A 24,379-nucleotide genomic window follows, 5' to 3' on the forward strand; every position below is an offset into this window, starting at 1 on the left:
GTCTCAAGGGAGCTGGTAAGGGTAACCAGTGCACTTGAAGTGCTGCTGACAACACAGTCTGCCACTACTGGTGCTGTGGAAGTTAAGGACAGCGAGGAGACGGCCAGTCAGAGCCGCCTTACCTCCCCCCCCCTGCAACAGACACCCGGAGGAGCAGCAGACGGCATGGGGCTGGCACTGGATCCACAGCCAGTGAGGACAGCCAGCTGATAGAATCCAGCACTGGTGTGCTTGACCACAGACACTGATGCATCCTGCACATTCAAAACTGCATTGGGTGAAGTAACCCATGACTTACATCACAGGATTTCACAAACTGGACTTGCAAGTTTGGCCGTTTGTGTTGTGGCGTAGTGCCCAGATATTAAAACTACATCATATCCATACAACAACAGGTTGTGTCTCCTTACTTACTTAAAAATAGTTGCATGTGATCTCTGCCCGTCTCCCATCTGTTGCTGGCGCTACTCCTTCTGCATTCAATCAATCAATCAATCAATCAGAGCATTTGTATAGCGCACTACTCACCCGGAGGGTCTCAAGGCGCTGGGGGAGGGGGTCCGCTACTGCTCGAACAGCCAGGTCTTGAGCTGCTTCCTGAAGGCGCGGTGGTCCTGGGTGAGGCGGAGGTGGGTCGGAAGGGAGTTCCAAGTCTTGGCGGCCAGGTAGAAGAAGGACCTTCCTCCTGTGGTGGCTCTTCGCATGCGGGGGACGGCAGCGAGGGCGTGGCTGTTCGATCGAAGCTTGCGTTTGGGAGCGTAGAAGTTGAGACGGCTGTTGAGGTATCCTGGTCCTTGGTTGTGTAGGGCTTTGTGTGCGTGGGTGAGGAGCCGGAAGGTGATTCTCTTGTTGACCGGGAGCCAGTGCAGGTCTCTCAGGTGTCCGGAGATGTGGCTGCGGCGGGGGATGTCCAGGATGAGTCGTGCTGAGGTGTTCTGGATCCGCTGGAGTCTCTTCTGGAGTTTGGCGGTGGTTCCGGCGTAGAGGGAGTTGCCGTAGTCCAGACGGCTGGTGACGAGGGCCTGGGTGACCTTCTTCCTGGTCTCGGTGGGGATCCAACGGAAGATCTTACGTAGCATGCGCAGGATGTTGAAGCATGACGAGGAGACGGCGTTGACTTGTCTGGTCATGGAGAGGGAGGAGTCCAGGATGAAGCCCAGGTTGCGTGCGTGGTCTGTGGGTTTGGGTGCGCTGCCCAGGGCGGGGGGCCACCAGGAGTCGTCCCAGGCGGAGGGTGAGGATCCCAGGATGAGGACTTCCGTCTTGTCCGAGTTCAGCACTGGTTAAAAACAGTTATATGTGGAAACATAGGATCGATCTCATCTATCAGAGATACCTAGTCCACAGTGAAAAATAAATTCAGGTCGACATGTTTCTGCTTTTAGGAGCCCGAGTCGCTCAGCTTTCTTCAGGACCAAGTAGTGTGATCCTCCGGTGGTGTACACGCACTAAGGTGCACCCTGCCGTGAGGAATTTAGTGTAAAAAATATAAAATGGAGGAATTTCCGTAATACTCATACTCATATATTTTTTACACTAAATTCCTCACGGCATGGTGCACCTTAGTGCGTGTACACCACCGGAGGATCACACTACTTGGTCCAGTGCTGGTTGGACTATTAATTAAGTGGTTGACAGTCCCAACTACGCACTTTTTAAATTTACCACAGAATTTTTTGCACTCACTTAGCACAATTTGGCTTCCTTTTTCACACCCTCAACACACACAAGAACCAGCTCCGCTGTAAACAGGCGTTGAAGCACACTGGAAAGACGCTAGGTCTTTCCAGTGGGAACCCAGTGATGAAGCATGACACCACTAGGTTGGTGAGTGAGGGTTCTTAATAAATTCATTGTTTATGTGTACGGGTTTTTCGTCTTTTCTCTCCCTTTCACTTTAAACCTCATATTGGTTTGGGGTTTTTTGTTGGTCCTTCACTCTTTTGTTGTTTAATAATAACTTACTAGGGGTACGAGAGTGAATGAGTATACCCTTACTCTCCCTTTGTTAACATGTGAGCTATTATCCGCCAACAGTATAAATTCACGACCCTGGAAAGTGTTACTCTCCCTAGAGTAGACAGCCTTATTTTAACATTTTCTTCCTCACGATCTTCCTTTGTTTGTGCCCTGTTTTATCGTCCCCCTGACCATATGCCCCTGTTCCCCCAGCTTTTTGGTGATCTAATTTCCCTACTTGTAATCAATTATGGCAGAATTATCATTCTTGGGGACTTTAACTATTGGCCCTCAGATACTCTTGAGAGCAGTCTCTCAGTGGAGTTTTCTGACCTCCTGCGGGGAATGAACTGTTCTCAGCATGTCCACGTAGCCACTCACACCAAGGGGCACATCTTAGACCAAGTGTGGACCTTGGACATAGACATCTCTTCCCCTCTTATTTCCCCTTGTCCTTGGTCCGACCACTCTTTCATTTCCTTTACTCCGGCTTATACTCCCCCCACTCCCCCGACTCCTGTGAGCAACCTTGTGGCTCGTAACTGGAAACGTGCCAATTTGGAAGAATTTCACTCTCTCTTGGCTGCCTCTCCTCCTAGTGATCAAGCCTCTGTCTCTGCTCAAGCCTCGAGTCTTGAATCTTGGTTGATAGTAGCTAGTGACAAGGTTGCCCCCTTGAGGAAAATAAAAATTAAACGTCCCCATGACGCCCAACGCTGGTTCACTGAACAATTAAAGAGGGACAAATTGGCTCTCCGTCAGGTGGAGCGCCGTTGGAGACGTCTTTACACCCCCGAAGAGAAATCCATCTATGTTACCTTGTTAAAACAATTTAAAAATTCCATTCTTCAGGCTAAAACAGTATACTTCTCACAAAAGATCATGGACTCGGCCTCTTGGGCTAAAGACATCTTCTCCATTGTTAACGAACTCACGCTGCCCGATCGGGTGATCATTCAATCCAGTCCCTCCCAGACATTATGTGGCTCACTCAATTCCTATTTTATTAGTAAAATAGCCACTATAAAAAATAACATCCCCACTCCTTTCTCATCTACTATCCCAGTTCTGCCTAGCAAGAACTTATTCTCGCTAGATGTCTTCCCTCCGATCTCCAAGACAGAATTTGAGGCTCTCTTGAACAAAGTTAGCTCGGGCTCGCCTTACGATTGTTGCCCCCCTCAGATTCTTAAGGAGGCTTTTCTTGCTTGTCCGGACCCTCCGCTTGCCTTGCTTAACAATTCCTTAGCAACTGGCATAGTCCCAGACTCGTTCAAATGTGCGGTAGTGGTCCCTATTCTAAAAAAAACCAATGCCGACCCTTTAATTCTAAGTAATTTCCGCCCTATCTCGTTACTCCCGTATCTTGGGAAGATTTTGGAGGCACATGTCACTCATTGCCTCAGCTCATTTATCGAAAGATCTCAGTTTCTTGGCCCTCAGCAGGCTGGCTTCAGGCCTGCCCCTTCCACTGAGGCTGTCATTATGGCGGTGATGGACGAGCTTAGAAAGGGCGCTGACAACAACACCTTCCAGGCTCTGGTGTTACTGGATTTATCGGCGGCCTTTGACACGGTCGATCATGAACTTCTGATCGACCGTGTCAATAACGCTGGTGTCCATGGTCTAGCGCTGGAGTGGGTCAGATCCTTTCTGCATCATCGTTCCCAGGCGGTTCACCTTTCCTCCTTTGTGGCATCTAGCTCCAACCTGACCTGCCGAGTCCCTCAGGGCTCTGCGCTATCACCCCTCCTGTTCAATCTCTACATGCACCCCTTGATAACCTCCCTTTGCAATAGCCCGGTCTCCGTTTTTAACTATGCGGACGACCTTCAGCTGGTTTTCAAACTTGATTCCACCTCAGCGTCCCGCACTAACTTCCAATTCACTATGCTGTTCATCAGCGATTGGATGTATCATAGCCAGTTAAAACTCAATCCTGACAAGACTGAGATTGTTTTAACCGGAGGGCATGCCAACCCCTGGAACACTAGCTTTTGGCCTTCCCCTTTGGGTCCTCCCCCCCACCCTGCTGACTCGGTGAAGAGTCTTGGCGTTATTATTTGCAAAGACTTATCTATGAAACCTCAGATTAATGCTGTTACCTCTTCCTGCTTCTTTCATCTTCGCAGAATTCGCAAAATCTGTACGTTCCTAACCAGGGAGGCTCTTATCCTTGTCATCATGGCCTTGATCATCTCTCGTATTGATTACGCCAACGCCCTTTATGTTGGCCTTCCTGCCTACCAGCTCCACCGTCTGCAGTTGGTGCAAAATCAGGCTGCCAGGCTTGTCTTCCACCAGCCTAGACATCAACATGTCTCTCCACTTCTGAGGAGCCTTCATTGGCTCCCGGTGGCCAAACGCTGTCTTTTAAAATTGGGGTGTACAATCTTTAAGGCTCTCTCTGACCAGGGCCCTGCCTTCATTGCCTCCAGAATTCACCGCTATGTCCCCGCTCGGGCCCTTCGTTCTTCTTACCATAACCTGCTTGTTATTCCCTCATATAAACGAAAAAAACATGGTGGCCTTAGTTTTTCTTTCCTGGCTCCCAAGCTATGGAATTCACTCCCGAGCGAACTTAGATCCTGCCCCAGCTACCTCCCTATCAGGACACTTCTTAAAACCTTTCTGTTCCGGCAAGCCTACGAGTAATCACACGTCCATCAATCATCCCTTCGTCAAGCGCCATGAAACCGCCTGGTGTCCGTGCGCTGAATAAATGCTTTTAACATAACATAACATAACATAACAGATGATGGGTGTGTACTGACGTGCGCCTCCACTTTTGTAGAGCGATACAAAAGGGGATGATGGACGGAGCGTTTGAGCAAATCAAACACTCACCCCCAGTCAACTGATCTGGGTTTAATCCATCACCATTATTTAGCCCACTCTGCCACCCCAGTTCAGACATGGCCATATGCAAATCAGTCTGACCCTGTGCCTTATGGGAACAGTCTAGCCCGAACTGCCAAGCCATGTCTTCCCTGGACCGGAAACAAGCATCCTGGGACCGGTTTCGGATTCATGATCCTCATCAGCCAGGCTATCTTGAATCCAGTGGCCAAGTGAGCAAGGGACTCACGTCTGAACATACCCTGCCACACTTAGGGCGAACAAAGCGATACAAAAGGGGATGATGGATGGAGCGTTTAAGCAAATCAAACACTCACCCCCAGTCAACTGATCTGGGTTTAATCCATCACCATTCTTTAGCCCACTCAGCCACCCCAGTTCAGACATGGCCATATGCAAATCAGTCTGACCCTGTGCCTTATGGGAACAGTCCAGCCCGAACTGCCAAGCCATGTCTTCCCTGGACCGGAAACAAGCATTCTGGGACCGGTTTTGGATTCATAATCCTCATCAGCCAGGCTATCTTGAATCCAGTGGCCAAGTGAGCAAAGGACTCACGTTTGAGCATACCCTGCCACACTTGGGGCGAACAAAGCGATACAAAAGGGGATGATGCACGGAGCGTTTGAGCAAATCAAACACTCACCCCCAGTCAACTGATCTGGGTTTAATCCATCACCATTCTTTAGCCCACTCAGCCACCCCAGTTCAGACATGGCCATATGCAAATCAGTCTGACCCTGTACCTTATGGGAACAGTCCAGCCCGAACTGCCATGCCATGTCTTCCCTGGACCGGAAACAAGCATCCTGGGACCGGTTTCGGATTCATAATCCTCATCAGCCAGTCAACTGATTTGGGTTAAATCTAAACTGGGGTGGCAGAGTGGGCTAAAGAACGTGATGGATTAAACCCAGATCTTTTGACTGGGTGTGAGTGTTTGATTGATTCAGATGCTCCGTCCATCACCACCCCCTTTTGTACCGCTTTTGGCCGCCATAAGTGTGGCAGGGTATGCTAAGACGTGAGTCCCTGGCTCACTTTGCCACTGGATTCAAGCAAGCGGGGCTGAAGACGGCTGGAATGCCAGAAACCGGTCCTCGGAAGCTTGTTTCCGGTCCAGGGAATACATGGCTTGGCAGTTCGGGCTGGACTGTTCCCTTGAGGCACAGGGTCAGACTGATTTGCATATAGCCATGTCTGAACTGGGGTGGCAGAGTGGGCTAAAGAACGGTGATGGATTAAACCCAGATCTTTTGACTGGGTGCGAGTGTTTGATTGATTCAGATGCTCCGTCCATCACCACCCCCTTTTGTGCCGCTTTTGGCCGCCATAAGTGTGGCAGGGTATGCTCAGACGTGAGTCCCTTGCTCACTTTGCCACTGGATTCAAGCAAGCCGGGCTGAAGACGGCTGAAATGCCAGAAACCAGTGCTTGGAAGCTTGTTTCCGGTCCAGGGAAGACATGGCTTGGCAGTTCGGGCTGGACTGTTCCCATGAGGCACAGGGTCAGACTGATTTGCATATAGCCATGTCTGAACTGGGGTGACAGAGTGGGCTAAAGAACGGTGATGGATTAAACCCAGATCTTTTGACTGGGTGCGAGTGTATGATTGATTCAGATGCTCCGTCCATCACCACTGCCTTTTGTCCCACTTTTGTAGAGGCAGAGGAACCTGCTTTTCAGTAGTCCAAAGGTGCGCTCCACAACATTGCGTGTAGATTTGTGTGCTAAATTGTAATGTCTCTCACTCTGGGTAAGGGGGTTTACGTAGGGAGTGATGACAAATCACCGACCGCACAGAATATCCGCTATCTCCTAGATTGGAAACAGAGTGCCATTAGTTACATTAGTTACATACAGAAACACATTCTTCTGCAGTATCTATCAGGGTGTGTCATGGTGATTTACCTAGAAGGTATCCTTCCCCAAATTCTCCCGCAGCCAGGCGTGTGTAGATCCCACTGTAATGGAAGATGTATGAGTCTTGGGTGCTCCAAGGAAATTTGGCCACAATGTTGGTGATTATGTTGCCAGCATTGCAGATCACCTGCATATTTATCGAGTGGGTGGACTTTTTGTGTTCCTGTAGATATACTCAGTCGCTGCAGGTGGGCAGATTGGAATGTGTGTACCATCAATACACCATATGATGTGCTGGAACTGTGCCATTTGGTAAAAGTCTGTCTTGTTTTCAGCAGTTCTGCCTGTGTGTTTGGGAAGCTAATGTAGTGATGCATTTTCTGCATCATGGCATCCAGGGACTTTCTGAAAAAACAGGACAGGCAACTCTGAGGCACCCCGCCTACCGCAGCTATCACCCCCTGGTAACTGCCAGATGCAATAAGATGTAGGCTACAGAGCACCTGCACATGTGGTGGTATGGCGTGCACCCTTGGTGTTGGATGTTTCAGGAGTGGGTGCAGGTCTCCTATCAAGTTCAGGATGGTGTGGGGGTGTAGCCTGTACCTTTCATGGATCTCAGCCTCAGTCTGTTGGAAGAGTGTGATACACTGTCTGTAAATGCGCTCCTCCCGTCTCCAGATCCTCACTCCTGCGACCTGTAGACATAGATACCTTGCTATCACATAGAAAGCCGCCATGGTGATCACACTGTTGCATTTTGGGAGTGCTTATATACACTGTAGCTGATTACCACCTGCTTTCAGTCAGTGTTAATTACCGACTCTTAAATACAGAATTTCATGAAATTCAGTATTCCCAATTTACCTACATCTCTTTTCTCGTTTTTACAGTTTCTTATTTACCGATTCGGTAAAGGAGAAATCGGTAAATACCGATTCGGTAATTTGAAATTTGGTAATGATGAATCGGTATTTACCGATTCATAATTACCGAATCCTTATTTTTGGCCTCCTACATCTCAAATGCCTACATACCGGTCGGTAACGTCAAATTTACCGAATTTCGGCCTTTACCGACCGGTATTTAGCTACTTACATATGGCCATAAGTCCCAAAAGAGATGCACTGGAACGTCATAAATTTCTTCAAGGTGCTCAAACTCCAGGAGAGTCTATTGATGATTATGTCGCTGCTCTTAGAATTCTAGCTATCACCTGTAACTACAGGGAGTTTAGAGAGGAAATCAACTAATCAAGAGAACTTGCAATAAAAAAATTCAAGAAAAATTACTGTCCTCTGATGATCCCGATTTAGAGACTGCACTCAAGGTGGCCAGGAGCATAGAGCATTCTCAGTTTTGTGTTAGAGAAATGAGTGGTACTTCTTCTTCTTGTGAAAAAAAACTGCTGAACTCTAAACCTGTGTCCAAAGCAAAAGTACCTGATGCCAGTGGTTCTCGTTCTGCTTCATCTTTCTCCACCAAATCTAAACCCGAACTAAATGATCTCATGTGTTTTCGCTGAGGGAGCAAATTGCATCTGGGTAATGCTAAATTCTGTTTTCCTCTCAATTAAACTTGCTACAAGTGTGGGAAGAAATGTCACTATTCTAGAATATGCAAAGCTGTTTCTCTAAAGAAAAATCCCACACAGACTGTGAAGGCCATTGCTGAGGTTTCTGATGAGGAAAGTTATGATTTATTAATGCCGTCTTCTTCATTATCCCACACTGATGATGTAGTTGAATTATCTTCTTTGGAAGGACTTCTCAAGAGAAAGTCTCCTTCATGTTGCATATCTGTCAATGGTGTCAATCTTACATTTCTCGCTGATTCTGGTTCACCTTTTACCCTTGTTAACATGGGGGATTTTGATAACATTGTTGGCACACACTTTGAACATTCCAACATTAAAAATTTTGCTTAAGGGGGGTAAAAGATTGGAAGTGCTGGGTAAATTCACTGCAAATTTGGTTTTTAATACTAATCAGGCATCTGGAACTGTATTTGTGGTCAAGGAAGGTGCAAATTTGTTAGGATGGGATGAACAGGGAGCTCTAAACATTATCCTGGACCCTGACCACCCTGACATGGTGGTGTTGCGCAGTGTTATTAGTCAATATTACAAGTCTACTCTTCCTGACACATCTTCCAATCATACTGTCACTCAGATTTCCAGTGTCAAGTGCGCGCAAATGTTTCCTTAAGTGTTTAATGGTGATCTCGTAAAACTCAAAGGTTTCCAGCATCGCATTATACTTAAGGATAGTGCAAAAGTGGTGGCTCATAAAGGTCGCAAAGTCTCCACCCTGAACTTAAAAAAGAATTAGAAAGTTTATAAGCTGCAGGAGTTAACAAACCCATTGAAGGTTCCGAATGGCTCCCTCCTATCGTTTTAGCTTGGAAATCCGAGAAATGTCTCAGAATGTGTGTTGATTTGAGAGATCTCAACGCTGAAATCTGGATTGATCGCCAAGTACTTCTGAACATCAACGAGATGCTGGCCACTCTAGAGGGTACCAAGTGCTTTACTGCTCTCGATATCTCATTGGCTTATCATCAGATTAAGTTGTGCAAGGAGTCTAGGCATTCAACATCTTTCGTCACTCTCGGAAGGCGCCTATCAGTATATCCGCATGCCTTTCGGCCTTGCCTCGGCCTCTGCTGTATTACAAAGATTATTGAACAATCTATTTAAGGACATTCCTGGGGTTGTGTTCTTCCAGGACGATATTCTTATCCATGGTAAGACAGAATATGAACATGACAAGACGGTTAAACATAACTAGAGCATCATCAGAACCAGTGGTTTAACGTTAAGGGCTGATAAATGTAAATTCCTTCAGGAAGGAGTTGATTATCTAGGTCATCACATCTCTCACAAGGGAGTTGAGCCTAAACTTAAAATCATTGAAGCTATCCAGAATGCACCTACACCCTTGACTAAGGACCAACTCCATTCTTATCTAGGGTTGGTGGAGTAATATTCTAAGTTCATCAGTAATTTTTCCACCAAAACAGCTGCTATGCGAAACGTACTCAAAAAGAATGTTACATTTATTTGGGATGGTGACTGTAATAGCAATTTTGAAACTATCAAACAAGAAATTGTACATGCTCGCCCCCTCAAACTTTTCAATATTAAAGATTTGTGTATTGTTTCCACTGACGCCAGTAATGTGGGTTTGGGGTCTGTCCTTCAGAGGAGGAGCGATGTTCGGAAAGAAACTGTAGCCTTTGCCTCAAGAACCTTGAGGGGTGCTGAGAGTACTTACTCAACCATTGAGAATGAACCCCTGAGTATGTGGTGGGGTGTTCAACATTTTAAAACTTTCTTGCGGGGAAACAAATTCATTTTACGAACAGACCACAAACCTTTGGTCGATTTGTTCACTACCAAAGGTGGTGGTAGAGCTACCCCACGGATTTCAAAATGGTAATTTAGGTTACAAGAATTTCGCTATCAGCTTGAGTATGTAGATGGTGCGAAAAACCTGATAGCTGATTGCTTGTCTAGATTGCCTCTTCCCGATGTGGATGATGTTTCTGAGTGTGATGATTTGGAAGTATTCTGTGCTATATGTTCTTTGGAAGATACTGTGGGTTGTGCCCTTTCCGAACGTGAATGGTTGGAGGGTGTTTCTCAAGATGCTGATGTTGTAAGAGTCATTGACCTTTTGGCTGGTGTGTGGCCTGGCGACAAAGATTGTCCCTCTGAGCTCATTCCTTAAAAAAGAGACTAGGATGAGTTGTCCGTGGTGGATGGGGTGCTGAGGAAGGGCGGCTTATTAGTGGTTCCTCTTCCTATTCGTAAAAGGATTCTTAATCTAGCTCATTAAGGCCATCCTGGTATCCGAGCTATGAAACGCAGGGTGAGAGAGGATTTTTGGTGGCCTGCCCTAGATAAGTATGTTGTGCGTGTGTCATCAGCAATACATCTCAAGTGACTCATCCTTCTCCTGTTGAACCTGTAGTAGTAAAAAATACTTCTTGGACCAAATTAGCGTTTGATATTTCTGGTCTATTTGGCCATATTGGTAGTTCCCCCAAAGTATGCTCTTGTTTTAATTGACTACACATCTAAATGGCCGGAAGTCAGGTTTGTTGATAATGCTAACTCCTCTTCTGTCATCAATTTTTTGCAGGACATTTTGTCGGAAGAGTTAGTGTCCGACAATGGTAGCCAGCTTGTTTCTTCCACGATGCAGACATTTCACAAGGATGTTGGTATAAAACATGTCCTTACGTCCCTTCATCACCCTTGCAATAATGGATTAGTCGAGCGCTTTAACCGTGTTATTAAGGAGCACCTACAACTGGCATTGATAAATGGGTTGCATTGGCGGTGTGCTGTCAGTGACATGTTGTGGGCAGTAAGGACCATTCCCCATGTTTCTACTTGTGTTGCTCCGTTTACTTTGTTGTGGGGAAGGGTGGCTGGTTCTAAACTGAACAAGGAATGGATGTCCAGGAGAGTTGTGGATGCCAAAACTTTGTCTGCTGTGACTGATGTTAGGGTCACCTGTTCAAGCCAGGTATGACACTAGGCGCCCCTTTCATTGTTCACTCAAAGTCGAGGGGGAAGATTTTGGTGAGAATCAAGAAACCTGGATTTCTTCATAAGGGGGGATCACAGTTCTCATCTCCCAAAAGAGTGTATGCTGTAAAAGAAGATCATGTTGTAGTGTTTGATGACGGAAGGGTTTGGAATAAGAGTACCATTTCCATTGTGCCCAAGCCTATCCTTGATTGTGTTAACAAGAATTTCTTTTTTTTTGTAACTTTTTATTATTTGAAACACAAAGAAACAAAAACATCAAACAAACAGCAAGGCAGTACAGTATGAATATAGACATTAGATATGTGCTCAAGGAGGACGGGAGACACATGCTAACAGGAGAAGAAAAGTCTCTGAATACAGTTGAGGGGAGGGAGGCACAGGCAGAGTTGCATCTGAACAGTATGACATATCACTGCTGGAAGGGATAGAGGTCAGGGCGACTGAGGAGGACTCTGGGAGGCGGGGGTGTACAAATATCTCCACGGTATGTGTTCCAAGGAGTCCAAATCTTTCTCCATTTTCTGGGTCTGCCTCTTGAAATATACACTGTTTTCTCTCGAAACATGCACCAGTCCAAACTCTCTTTCCAAGTAGTCACTGTGGGCGGCCTCGGGGATCCCCACAACTGGGCAATATCTCTCTTCGCGACCATATTGGCCAAGGTCAGCCATCGAAGCTGTGACACATCATAATCATTCGGACCCCATACATTCAATAAGCATTGCCGGGCCTCCGGCCTCATAACCACACCCGTGAGGATATATGACGGAATAACGCTAGCTATTACAATGCGTGCCGTTACATCGCAGTCGTTACAACGACTGCGATGTTACCACGCTATGCCATTACAACGCAAGTCTTTACATCGACTTGCGCTAGATGGTGTGCTAACATTAAAAAAGTGTAATTTACTATTCCAACTCCAGTCCACTTAACAGTAGGGAAGGTGTTGGGATAGTAAACTACACTATTTTGTAATGTTAGCACGCCATCTAGCGCAAGTCGATGTAAAGACTTGCGTTGTAATGGCATAGCGTGATTACATCGCGGGCCTTGTAACGACCGCGTTGTAACAGCATTGCGGTTTAGTGACCGTGTTGTTAACGATGTTTCCCCACCCGTGACATCATCCATAATCTCATGTATACGTTTCCAGACTCGCACCACCTCAGGGCATTCCCAAATGATGTGAAGATAGGTGCCAAGGAGACCACACCCACGCCAACACATGCCATCCGTAGAAAAGCCCATATAAATTAGACGGGGACCAGTGACAAATTCTGTGGAGGATCTTGAGTTGGACCAGACGGAGGCGGGCCGGAATCGCCACCTCCTTGGGAGAGGAGATCGCGGACTGCCAATCCTCATCATCCAGTTCAATACCATCAGCAATCCAGGCCTCACGAAGGCGATCAAGCAGACCCGATCTATCATTAATCATTTTTTTGTAGAACAGTGAGATAGTGCTATCCGGCACATAGCCGTCTAGTATACGATATTCGAGGGGGGAGGAATCCGGGACAGCACCACCCACTGGCAACACAGAATTCAGAGCATGACGTACCTGGATGTAACAAAATCTATCCCTGTCACTCAGCTTATACTCTGTTTGCAGTTCAGAGAAGGCCTTAACCTTTCCCTTAACCCAAAGATCACGCACTTTACTTATACCGATCATGTCCAACTTATCAAATCCCTTCGTCCGCCAGAGGCCGCCCAACTTCGCAGAGGCATAGAGCGGCGTCGCACCCGTTAATTTATCACTCCAGCCCATAGCCGCCGTAGCGCTATGCCATACTCGCACAGTTATAGCGGTAGGTCCCGTGAGTTGTGAACGGGAAGGTCCCGAATAAAGTGCCCTATATTAATCACCCCCGGGAGCAGCCATTTGTCCATTTCAAATGCTGGGTTCAATGCCGGGTCATACATCCCGTTGTTGATAGCCGCAAGGTGGGAAGCCCAATAATACCTACGAATATCCGGGAGCGCTATACCGCCATCATACCAGGGGAGTGTCAATTTCGGTAGAGCTATACGCGAATGTCTGTCCCATATTAGTTGCCTCTGTAACGATTCTATTTCCCGAAAATACGTCGACGGGATGACATCAGGACTATTCTGAAGGGCATATAGGAACCGGGGCAGGGACATCATCTTAAAAAGGGCCGCACGCCCTAGTGGAGACAACGGTAATTTACGCCAACGCGCTACATTGGAGCGTAACCGCTGAAGTGGGGGAAGCAAATTTTGTTCGTAGCGAACCGTCGGATTCATAGAGATAAACACACCCAAGTACTTAAAGCCGGATTGCGACAGCTGGATGGGACAGTCCCGTGGCAAACGAGGGACATCACCCGCAAGTACATAAATGTAGGATTTCGACCAATTAATGATGAGGCCCGAGTTCTTCCCAAAGGAGGTAAGTACGTCAAACAACACATTAAGCGATTTTTGGGGAGAGGTAAGGTACAGTAAAATATCATCCGCGTATAAGGAAATGCGGTCCTCAAATTCCGGCGTCCAGCGTATACCCTTCATCGAGGGTTCCCACCGCAGCCAAACAGCAAGAGGCTCCAACGCCAAAGCAAAAAGGAGCAGGGACAACGGACAGCCCTGTCGCGTGCCCCTGCCTAGAGTAAAAGGCATGGAGACGCGGCCATTAACCACCACCTGGGCGAGTGGTGCTTCATACAGGAGTTTGACCCAACCGATAAAACCCGCGCCGAAACCAAACTTGGCGAGTACCGCCCAGAGATAAGACCACTCGATTGTATCAAAGGCCATCGTGGCGTCCAAGGACGCCAAGATGGCCGGTTCACGCAGCGTCGGGGCCCTCGCGAGAACACCATGCAGACGTCGTAAATTTAGTGCCGTATTACGGTGCGGGATAAAACCCGATTGATCCGGATGAATCAAGTCACCAATAACCGTAATCAAACGATTAGCAAGCAGTTTTGCGAGGATCTTGGGCTCCACATTTAAGAGCGAAATGGGTCTATAAGACGAGCAACGATCCCGTGGTTTACCCTCCTTATGGATCACCACAATGGTCGCAAGACGCTGATCTCTAGGGAGGGAGCCATCATCTCGAGCAGCCAAAAACATAGCACGTAGATGGGGAGCTAAAGTATCAGGGTGTAACTTATACAGTTCCACAGGAAGGCCATTGGGACCCAGAGCCTTGCCAGAGCGAAGGGAGCGCAGCGCGAGAGCCACTTCATCCACCGAGGGCGTGGCATCCAGGCAGTCACGCTCCGAGTCGGACAAACATGGGAGCGCTATATCCCGAAGCAACAAATGCGAATCCCCTTCAGGCCTATCGGACACCGAAGTATATACCTCTCGAAAGTAATCAGGAAAGCATTCAACAATGTCAACTGGATCAGTTACACTCACACCATCACACGTCACAATCACCGGAACCACTCGATTCGCTCTCTCCCCTCTGTCTAGCCAGGCAATCAATTTTCCTGCTTTATCACCCACGTCATAGAGCCGTCCCTGCTGTTCCCTACTCGTCGTCTTTGCCGCATCAGTGACCAAAGTTTTATATTCTAGTTGTTTAAGGTGGAGGACGTGTAAAGCTTCTCGAGACACCCCCCGCTTCAATTCAGTCTCCAGATCTGTGATTTCATTTCGAGCTGAACAACTGCCTCGTTCTTACATTTCTTAGCACACCCCTCCAAAGACAATGCCTGTCCCCTGATCACGGTCTTAAAGGCTTCCCACAACGAGACAGGTGAAGATACAGAACCAACATTTTCAACAAAATACAGATCAAATGATTTAATCAATTCAGTGCGCGTCTTGGAGTTGAGAAGATACCATGGGTTAATTGGAGCCACCCTGCCCTCGGCCCTGATGTCAAGATTAAAATGAAACCAAATAGGGGAATGGTCCGATATACCCCGGGCCAGGTGTTTGACCTCTCCAATCGAGGGGGACAGTGCCGCCGGTATCAGGATGTAGTCTAATCGAGAAAGACTGCCATGAGCTCCCGAGTGGAAAGTAAACTGTGTCTGCTCTGGGTGCATCATTCTCCAACAGTCTATGAGGCCCAAGGTTTCCAGGAAGTCGCCCAACCAGGATTGTGCAGGAGGAAGATCTCGGGGGGGATTGCAATCTATACTGCCAGAAATGGCGAAGTTAAAATCACCATCCAGTATCAAAACACCCTTGGGGAGACCCAGAACCATCCGCCCCAGGTCCGCAAATGTCGTGGATTGCAAGCCCGGGGGGACATAAAATGACACCAACGAGATTGGCTTTCCCCCCCACCGCCCCACTAGTGCAACATATCGACCCCTGGCATCGAGGATCACATCATCAACTTCGAGTGGGAGGGAAACCTTGAGCAAAATACCCACTCCTCTAGAACTAGACGTAAATCCCGAATGGGCAGCCAGACGATATCCCCTCCTATTAAGAGCATGACAAGTGTTTCCTATCAGATGCGTCTTTTGTAACAGTACGACATCAGGCGAAAGGCGCCGCAACAGCCGCATAACCACCCCTCTCTTTATGCGATCACCCAACCCATTCACATTCCAGCATAATACCTTCAACCCCCTACCACCCATCCAAATCCAAAATGGACTCCCATCGCAATACGAGCATCACACAAACGTCAATGATAATGAAAGTACCTTGCCTTGAAGAAGAAAAAACGAACAATCCCTGAACTTGTCCCTCCCTCCCCCCAAGGTTCCCAACACAACTTCCCCCCACCCTGCACCCCTGCACCGACTCAGAAGCTACCCCAACTTGCAGTGTGCCTGTCGCCCTAGCAAATACAAACATAAACTAATCTACACAAAGAAAACCCCAGAGGAGGAAAGGGTCCCGCCATCCCCGCTACCTCCGAGGATACGAATGGAATGATCTAAGAAAGTCAGTGAACTCCAGCTGAGCACGCAGAAAACGGTTCCGAACACAGGCACCATAGTCATTCTTGGTCCAGCAGTCCCCCTTCCGCACAACCAGCATGTTCTTGGCCAGAGCGGCGAGTCGGCAAAGTGTCCAACCAATCACTCACTTCCTCAGGCCTGACAAAGAAAAATGTTCGATTGTCATACTCAACACGTAGTCGGGCCGGGAATAACATAGCATATTTTAGTTCCATGTCTCTGAGTCGCCTTTTCACACCTTGAAATCCCATACGTTGTTTCTGGACCGACTGAGAAAAGTCTGGATAAAAGTTTACGGCGGCGTTTTTGAACTGCGTAGGGCCGCATGTCCGTGCCGCCTGCAAAATGGCGTTGCGATCTCTGAAATTAAAGATCCGAGCAATGATCGGACGGGGGGGGGGGGGGGGGGGAACCAGGCTTCGCTTGCCCCCCTGGCACTCTGTGCGCACGTTCGATGGCAAAAAATTTGCTCAGGCCCTTTGGGGCCAGATGATTTAGAATGAGGTCCACCACTCGAAGATCAATGGCGAGTGGACTAGATTCTTCCGGGACCCCAATAATACGCACGTTATTGCGCCGCGCACGGCCTTCAAAATCCTCCAAGCGACGTGCAAAAAAGTAATTGGCAGATCTTAAGTTGCGCACTTCTGTTTGCAGGTCGGACACGTCCGTGGTGAGGCTGGATGTCTTCAGGTCTAATGACTTCACTTTCTCATTCGTCTTGGCTAAGTCAGTTCGAATGAGGTTGACATCGATAGCCACCGTGTCCAACTTCAGAGCCAGGGCTTCATATTGTTGGCCGATGGAGGACTGTAACCCAGCAATGGCGCACATCACGTCTTGTAGAGTTAAGTCCGCCAACACAGCAGGATCGGCGACAACCTCCTCCCGGGCCTTTAGGTGCGCCACCGGGGGATCCTTTAGAAAGCGTATATCGGTCCATGACGTTCGCCTGGGTAGAACCGCCCCAGGATGGTGGTCTTAACCTTCCGTTTCTCAACCTCAGGCTTGCCCGTCATGGCGCCCCGGAAGGGAGGCTTGGGATCTGGTCCAAATGGCTCCGTAAAAGTCACACACGGGAACACAGGAGACCAGGTTGAGCCAAGGGGAGACCACAGCCAAACAGTCGTCTGCTCGAAACTCAATGAGTTGGCATCGGTCTGATCAACAGACACACCGCATATATGAGGCAGTGCGCCGGAGAAACGAAACCGAAAGTGAAGTGAGGCCGTGGTCCGACCTCCTCGAGCCGTTGTTGTTGAATTACGACCCGGGCACTGCCAACACTCAAGGTCCAGGCTGGTCCATGGAGAAGGCCGCAAAGTTCAAGACGGCGGAGCTCGGGGACCCTGCGTCCGATTTCGATCAAAAAACCTAATAGTACATCAGCCGGGTTGTGTCCTCAATGATCTTCCATCAGATCAGGATATTAAACAGGATAAATGCGGGAGGCAGCGAGGGTCCTCGGGAGCCCTGTGCTCACGCGGCCATCTCGGATGCACGCGAAGCTCCTCCCCCGTTAACAAGAAATTTGATATTCATTCGCCACCAATGCTTGTACCCACAAATACCCATGGGAAGCGGATTGTTCATACTGACCCTGTTCCGCAGAGGGATGCACGTGCTCCTCTGAGGGATGCTTCTTCCAGATTAAAGTTCGTTCCTGTCAAATTTCAAGATTATAAAATGTGCTAATTTGTTTTTAATTTCAAGGATTGTACAACTAATTGCTTGTTTTAAATGCGATAATATGTTTTCTTTTTCTGCTGTTTTTATTTGTTTTTGTTTCTGCTTGTATTTTTTCCATTTTATTTTGCTCTTCACCTTTGCTCTTGTTATTATTATGAAGGTAGGGGGATGTGTTGGAATCTGCTTTGGGCTCGTGCTTTGCTTGTGCTTACTGTGGGAATTCTATTGTAGAATCCTGGATTGTATGTAGATTCTGGTGCGGCAGTTGCTGCTGGCATCTGAAGTGCGTAAGACCAAATAAACACGACCCCTACCTTGAAACTGTTGTGTCATCTTTTCATCTTGGTGAAGTACAATTTTGCCATTCCCTCTTGTGAATTGATAACTTGGTTTTCTTTATAGTGCTTCATATTACATTAACGTTGTTCCTAAACTCTGTATATGACATGTGTTACTATCATTAGTCTATTAAATGGCACTCCATTTACCAACTTTGGAACGATGGAAGCTGACATTGCTGTCTTCCCAACCAAGACATCCAAGAGACAGGTAATCTCAGTGACAAATGCTTAACTCGCTGAGCCATCTTCGTCGCATTAGAACCAGTCTAGAACCCGGTGCTCTTAGCACCTTGAGACAATGTCTCATGTTGCCTTGCCCTGGAACCAGGCCCATCATAAAAATATGACTGCGAAGGGTAGCTGCACACATCGACTAGACAAGACTTAGGTGGCTGTGGGAGCTAAAATACATATTTATTCCTAAACCCAACACTTGCTCTAAGTGGGACTCTAAAGTTATTTAACGATCGGTATAGTGCTCAGGTGCTGGCTATTATGCTATTTTATTTAATGACTAAGTAACAATCACTAGAGTACACAGTCTAAAGGATAAAAGCGGCACAGTGCTAACATTGAACTATGTGTGTCCAGAAGGGCTTAATTGGCGACCTCAGTGTCCCGAAAAAACACACTTTAAAACCCGGTTGAGTCTGCACCGCTCCCCCCACCCCAAGCAAGCATCGGGCTCAGCCCTCTCATAGCCTCTGTATAACATCTACTGAACGCGAACATTGCAGAGTCTATTGGAAGCATATTTTAATGTGCCTCAGAAGGGTATTAATATTACTTTAATGCACAATGTGCCATTCACCCAGGCACTGTAATACGTCTCCAGAATCGCTTAGAATGTGATTTAGGAGCCCGTGATGTGCAGTGTGAGACCGGCTGGCGTGAGAGCCCAGCAGGTAATTAGTCCGTTTCTCCAGCAGCAGACACGATTACAAGGTAGGCTGAGCTCTATGATCTATGCCAGTGTTCCACCTAATGTCACTGTGCATTGCATCACATGAAACAGAAATGGGCTGTAAGCTGGGGGTCGGATGATCACGCGGTAGACACAATGGGGCCTATTTTTGAGCCCTTGAGTCACTTTTGGGGCGCCGGTGCATCCCCTTTTGTGACGCACCAGCGGCGTACAAAATGCACCATGTTGCACCATATTTACAAAGTGACGCATCTAGGTGGATGCGTCACTTAGTAAAGCTCTGCACCACATTATATCTGCGCCAGGTATAATGGATGCAGGGGGGGGGGCGTTCTGACGCAAGTAAGCCTCCTAGAAGGTACGCAGTGAAATCTATGAGATTTTACTGCGCCACTTCTAGGACTCAAATGCGTCAATATCTTACACCTGCCTCACAGCAGGCGTAAGACTGATGCAGGTACATTGAAATGGGACTTACCCATGTTAAATGACCCATTGCTGAAGTTGCGTCACTTTTGTGACACTCCAGCAATGCATCATTTTTGTGCCTACAGATACGTCAGAAATACTGACGTACTGTAACTCTTTGCGACATGATGCGTCATATTGTAAATATGACGCACCCAGCATGTCCCAAGGAGGGCGTAATGAAAAGTGACGCATCGCTGTTTTCACGCAGCAATGCATCACTTTTCATAAATGAGGCCCTATAGACGTCTTTTATGAAAAGTGACGCATTGCTGCCTGAAAACAGAGATGCGTCACTTTTTATTGCCCCCTGCTTGCGACAGCAATGATGCGTCATATTTACAGTATGACACATCATAGCACAAGGAGTTACAGATACGTCAGTATTTCTGACGAATCTGTAGACGCAAAAATGGCGCATTGCTGGAGTGTATCACAAAAGTGATGCAACTCCTGCAATGGGTCATTACACATTGGCAAGTCCCATGTTCAATGTGCCTGCGTCAGTCTTACGACTGCCATGGGGCAGGCGTAAGATATTGATGCATTTAAGTCCTAGAAAGGGCGCAGTGAAATCTCATCGATTTCACTACGTAACTTCTACGACCCTTTCTTGCATAGGTACGCCCCCCCCTGCATACTTTATACCTGGCACAGGTATAATGTGGCACAGGGGTTTACAAAGTGACGCATCTCCCTAGATGCGTCACTTTGTAAATATGATGCAACATGGCGCATTTGTTACACCACTGGTGCGTCACAAAAACTGATGCAGCGTAAGAGTGATGCAAGGCCTCATAAATAAGGCCCTACATCTAAACGCAACTTGGCCAGAACAAGGTATGTCTCAGAGTCCTACAGCTAAGAATAGAACTGGCCTCATTTATGAGAAGTGACTCATCAATACGTGAAAGTAGCAATGCGTCACTTCTCAGTGAGCTCTCCTTGCGACATGATGGATGCATCATATTTACTGTATGACGCATCATGTTGCAAGGAGTTACAGATACCTCAGCATTTCTGACGTATCTGTTGGCGCAAAAGTGACGCATTTCAGGAGTGTGTCACAAAAGTGTCGCAACTCCAGCAATGTGTCCTTTCACATGTGGTAAGTCCCATGTGAAAGGGCCCGTATCAGTCTTACGCCTGCTCTGAGGAAGGCGTAGGATATTGACAAGTTTGCACCACAGAAGTGGCGCAGTGAAATGTTGTAGATTTCACTGCGTCACTTCTACGAGGCTTACTTACGTGGGAAAGCCCACCCTGCATGTATTATATCTGATGCAGGTATAATGTAGCTCAGGGGTTTACAAAGTTTAGATGCGTCATTTTGTAAATAGGGTGAAACAGGAGGCATTTGTGACAGTGAAACAATTTAATAAGTTAAAAACCATTCATATACCTCTTTTTAAAAAAAAAAATATGTTCTCATCTCATAACAAAACAACCTATTACCCTCTTGATATACCAAACATGGCATACAAAAATTACAATTTAAACACAGGATTATTAACAAGTATATGTATGAGCATTTGCATTTAGTGGTACCTAGGGGATACTTGTTCCCTCATTACAAATATTGCCACTCTAAATTAATCAGGTATATAGGCAATATATCATTGTGATATTGGAAAATGAAAAAGTAAGGCGGATTGTTCCCTGCCCCACTGACAGCCGAGATAGGACAGGCATATGGATAACTGATGCCTAACTAGACGCTAAAGACCCCGTTTGTGTGACATCTTTTTTTATCATTTATTCTATAAGATATATATAAAAATAGAAATGTTGCGTCACAATATTCTGGCTTATTAGAGAGTATTCATCACTCCCATGAAAGACTTACTTTAAAAATGATAGATGCGGTCTTCAATTGCCAACATTCGATATTTTTGTAACGATGGTTTGATTTCATAAATCGATACTGGGCAGCCTTATTATAGATATTCCAATCTGCACCTGATTATAGTTGATACAAAGATAAAGGCAGTTATTGTATTTCTTTATTTCTAGAAAGGGAGGGGGGTGGTTATAAAGTTAAAAAGGATCAAACGCTTTATACAGAGATTCGGTCTTTTCAAAAGTAAAGCCATTACGTTGCACTCACCAATTAAAACTTGTCAGTCATTGTTTCTTTGTACATATTTTACGGGAACGAAGCGATAGTGGTTGTTAATGTATTTTCATCAATATGCTGTATTTGTCACCTGCTAGTGTTATATCTGAAGGGCATACAAGTAAACATAGATATACTCCAGGTCGTAAGTTAAAAGATTAGCTAGCGAACTAAATACAAAGGAAATATATGCCAAGTTTACCTTTTCGTATATTACAGTTATCCTCATGATGGTTTAATTAAAATCTTGTGCATTCGAAAGGTAGTCGGTAACACTATGTTCATCAGGCTCAAACGATTCTCTTTGATCTGAGATACCTAGGAACAACGACATAGATGCATAAATGTACCTAACTGTGTGTGTCTGATATAAGTAGCGGCTAATTAATATATGTTTCATAATATCAATGTGATTTTTACTAACCATGAGGGGTTACACAATAGTTCCCAGGGTGACCGTAATGAGTTCGGATTACTTCATATAGATAAAGCAACGATGTATACTGGAATGTGACTTCCTATATTATAGATGGCCGCTGTTACGCAGGCTCAGATACGCGAGTCTATGTATCCAGAGAAAAATAGAAAAAGAAGAAGAACCGAACGTCAATTCCGATTCTCACCATTTCTATTACTACGATTAATGCGTTTGGTCAATACCCCATATTACCAATCACTTACCGAGATACGACCATTAACGAGCCCGGGCAAAAGATGGCTGACAGCGTCCTCTTGGCGGCTTGAATCGGCAACACCCACCTTGAGCCTGACCCGATTTTAAATATACTTCTCTAGGCGGTCATGTGCTATGCCCCACGTTGAAATTTAAAGAAACAGAGTCAACTAGATGGAATATCGGGCTGATTACTAGGCAACTATGGTCATGTGACTTGCCGCGTGGGAATTTGAAAGTGACGGTGTTAGTTAAATAACGTGTAGCGTAGAAATAAAAATAGAACTGTTCTATAACATGGTGGAGGAGCGAGCAAAGCCCTTCTACGCTCAGGCCCCTATCGACCACATAGGAGTTCAATACCACCATGTTCCAGTTAGTACCAAACACCAAAGTAATGATACAGATGTATGCATTATGCTCAGGATGCCAATCGCTTCTTGTTCATATATTTAAGATTTTTTTCTGCTAATACGATTGAGTCACTGTTGGACTCAAAATGACTCAAAGGTATTGAATTACGAAAACATGAAATTACAAATGGTAAGCATCGATACAATGCATCGGTAACTGTGGTTGCTATGTATAAAACCATAGCAATGTCAGATGATGGAAACCCATGTAACATAATGAAATACCGTATTAGCTGATTTAAAATATCGCATTTTCCCATGGAATCTCTCCGTTTAAACCCTGTTTGAAAGTATTTAATACAAAAATCCAGTAGACTTCTTTCTTTTTACGGATCGTGCACCCGCCCTCGCTGTCAGGTGTCCTAATCCTTTCAAGGATGCACCACTGGAAGTCTTCTGCTTTGTGATTATTCTCAAGGAAATGTTTCACTAAAGGTGCTGAAAGTTTTTTTGTTTTCACAGCTGATCGATATTCTGTAAGCCGTACCTGGATAGGTCTACAAGTTTCCCCAACGTAGCCTAAACCACAGGGGTATTCCATAAAATACACAACATTCGCTGTTTTACAGTTCCATATTTCACATGCTTTGGTTGTAAAACCATTGTGTGAAAAGTGTTCACCGCCAAAAATATTAGTGCAGGATTTACATGTCGAGCACTTGACAATGCCACGTACTGGGAGATTGTTTAACAAGGACCGTTGGTTTGATCCAAAGGGGGTTAGTTTCTTTCCAAATTTAGAGTGGACAATATGATCTTTGATATTTTTATTCCTTTTATGTGCAAAAAGGGGTTTGGCCAGGTTGTTTTTAGATGTAGGGTTGCAATTCAAGATATGCCAATTGGCATTGATAATTTGTCTGATGCGTTCATCCAAAGTTGAATGTCTTGTAACGCAGACAAGTTGATCATTATTAGCTGGTTCTTTTGATCTTAATAAAGCATCGCGATCATAGAATCGCGCTCTTTTATAAGAATTTCAAACAAGTCTGTGTGGATAACCACGATCTAGGAACTTCTTTCTCATAACAGAGGCCTGCCTGTCGTAGTCACTGAGATTAGTACAGTTTCTACGGACCCTCAGAAATTGCGAAAAGGGGATGCTTTCACGTTGACTCTTCGGGTGGAAACTTTGGAAATGTAGTAACGTGTTGCGCGCCGTAGGCTTCACATATAGATCAACCTCTAAACCATCGTTCTGATTCTTTATTAAAAGGTCTAGAAATTTCACCTGCTCAGTGCTATACTGAGCAGTAAATCTTAAGTTGACATCAACAATATTAATCCATTCCAGGAACTCCATTAAAGAGTCTCTCCCATTGGTCCAGATAAAAAAGATGTCATCAATATAGCTGGACCAATGGGAGATGGATTCGAAAAAGGGAGCAATTTCATTTTCAATAAATTTGTCCTCAAAGGCAGACATATAAATGTTTGCTATTGATGGTGCAACTGATGCACCCATGCTTACTCCCCTTATCTGATGGTATAGCAAGTCTCCAAATTCAAAAATGTTCTCTGTTAGAACGATGAATAGACAATCAATCAGAAATCTCCTGGGGCAAATTATGTTATGCTTGTCAATAAACCAATCAGTTGCTAAAA

General features: G+C 46.1%; 1 long non-coding RNA gene across 1 annotated transcript in view; it reads right to left on the reverse strand.

The window, feature by feature from the left end:
• LOC144825071 (uncharacterized) overlaps window positions 1-24,379 on the reverse strand; it is a 349,012-nt gene that overhangs the window by 72,680 nt on the left and 251,953 nt on the right. Inside the window, exons 3-4 of the long non-coding RNA XR_013609256.1 lie at window positions 21,891-22,006; window positions 21,419-21,531 (exon numbers count right to left, since the gene is read on the reverse strand). This is a non-coding gene — a long non-coding RNA (uncharacterized LOC144825071). The remainder of the gene's footprint in view (window positions 1-21,418; window positions 21,532-21,890; window positions 22,007-24,379) is intronic.

This window comes from Lissotriton helveticus, chromosome 3_1 (assembly GCF_964261635.1).
Source record: "Lissotriton helveticus chromosome 3_1, aLisHel1.1, whole genome shotgun sequence".
Lineage (NCBI taxonomy): Eukaryota > Metazoa > Chordata > Amphibia > Caudata > Salamandridae > Lissotriton > Lissotriton helveticus.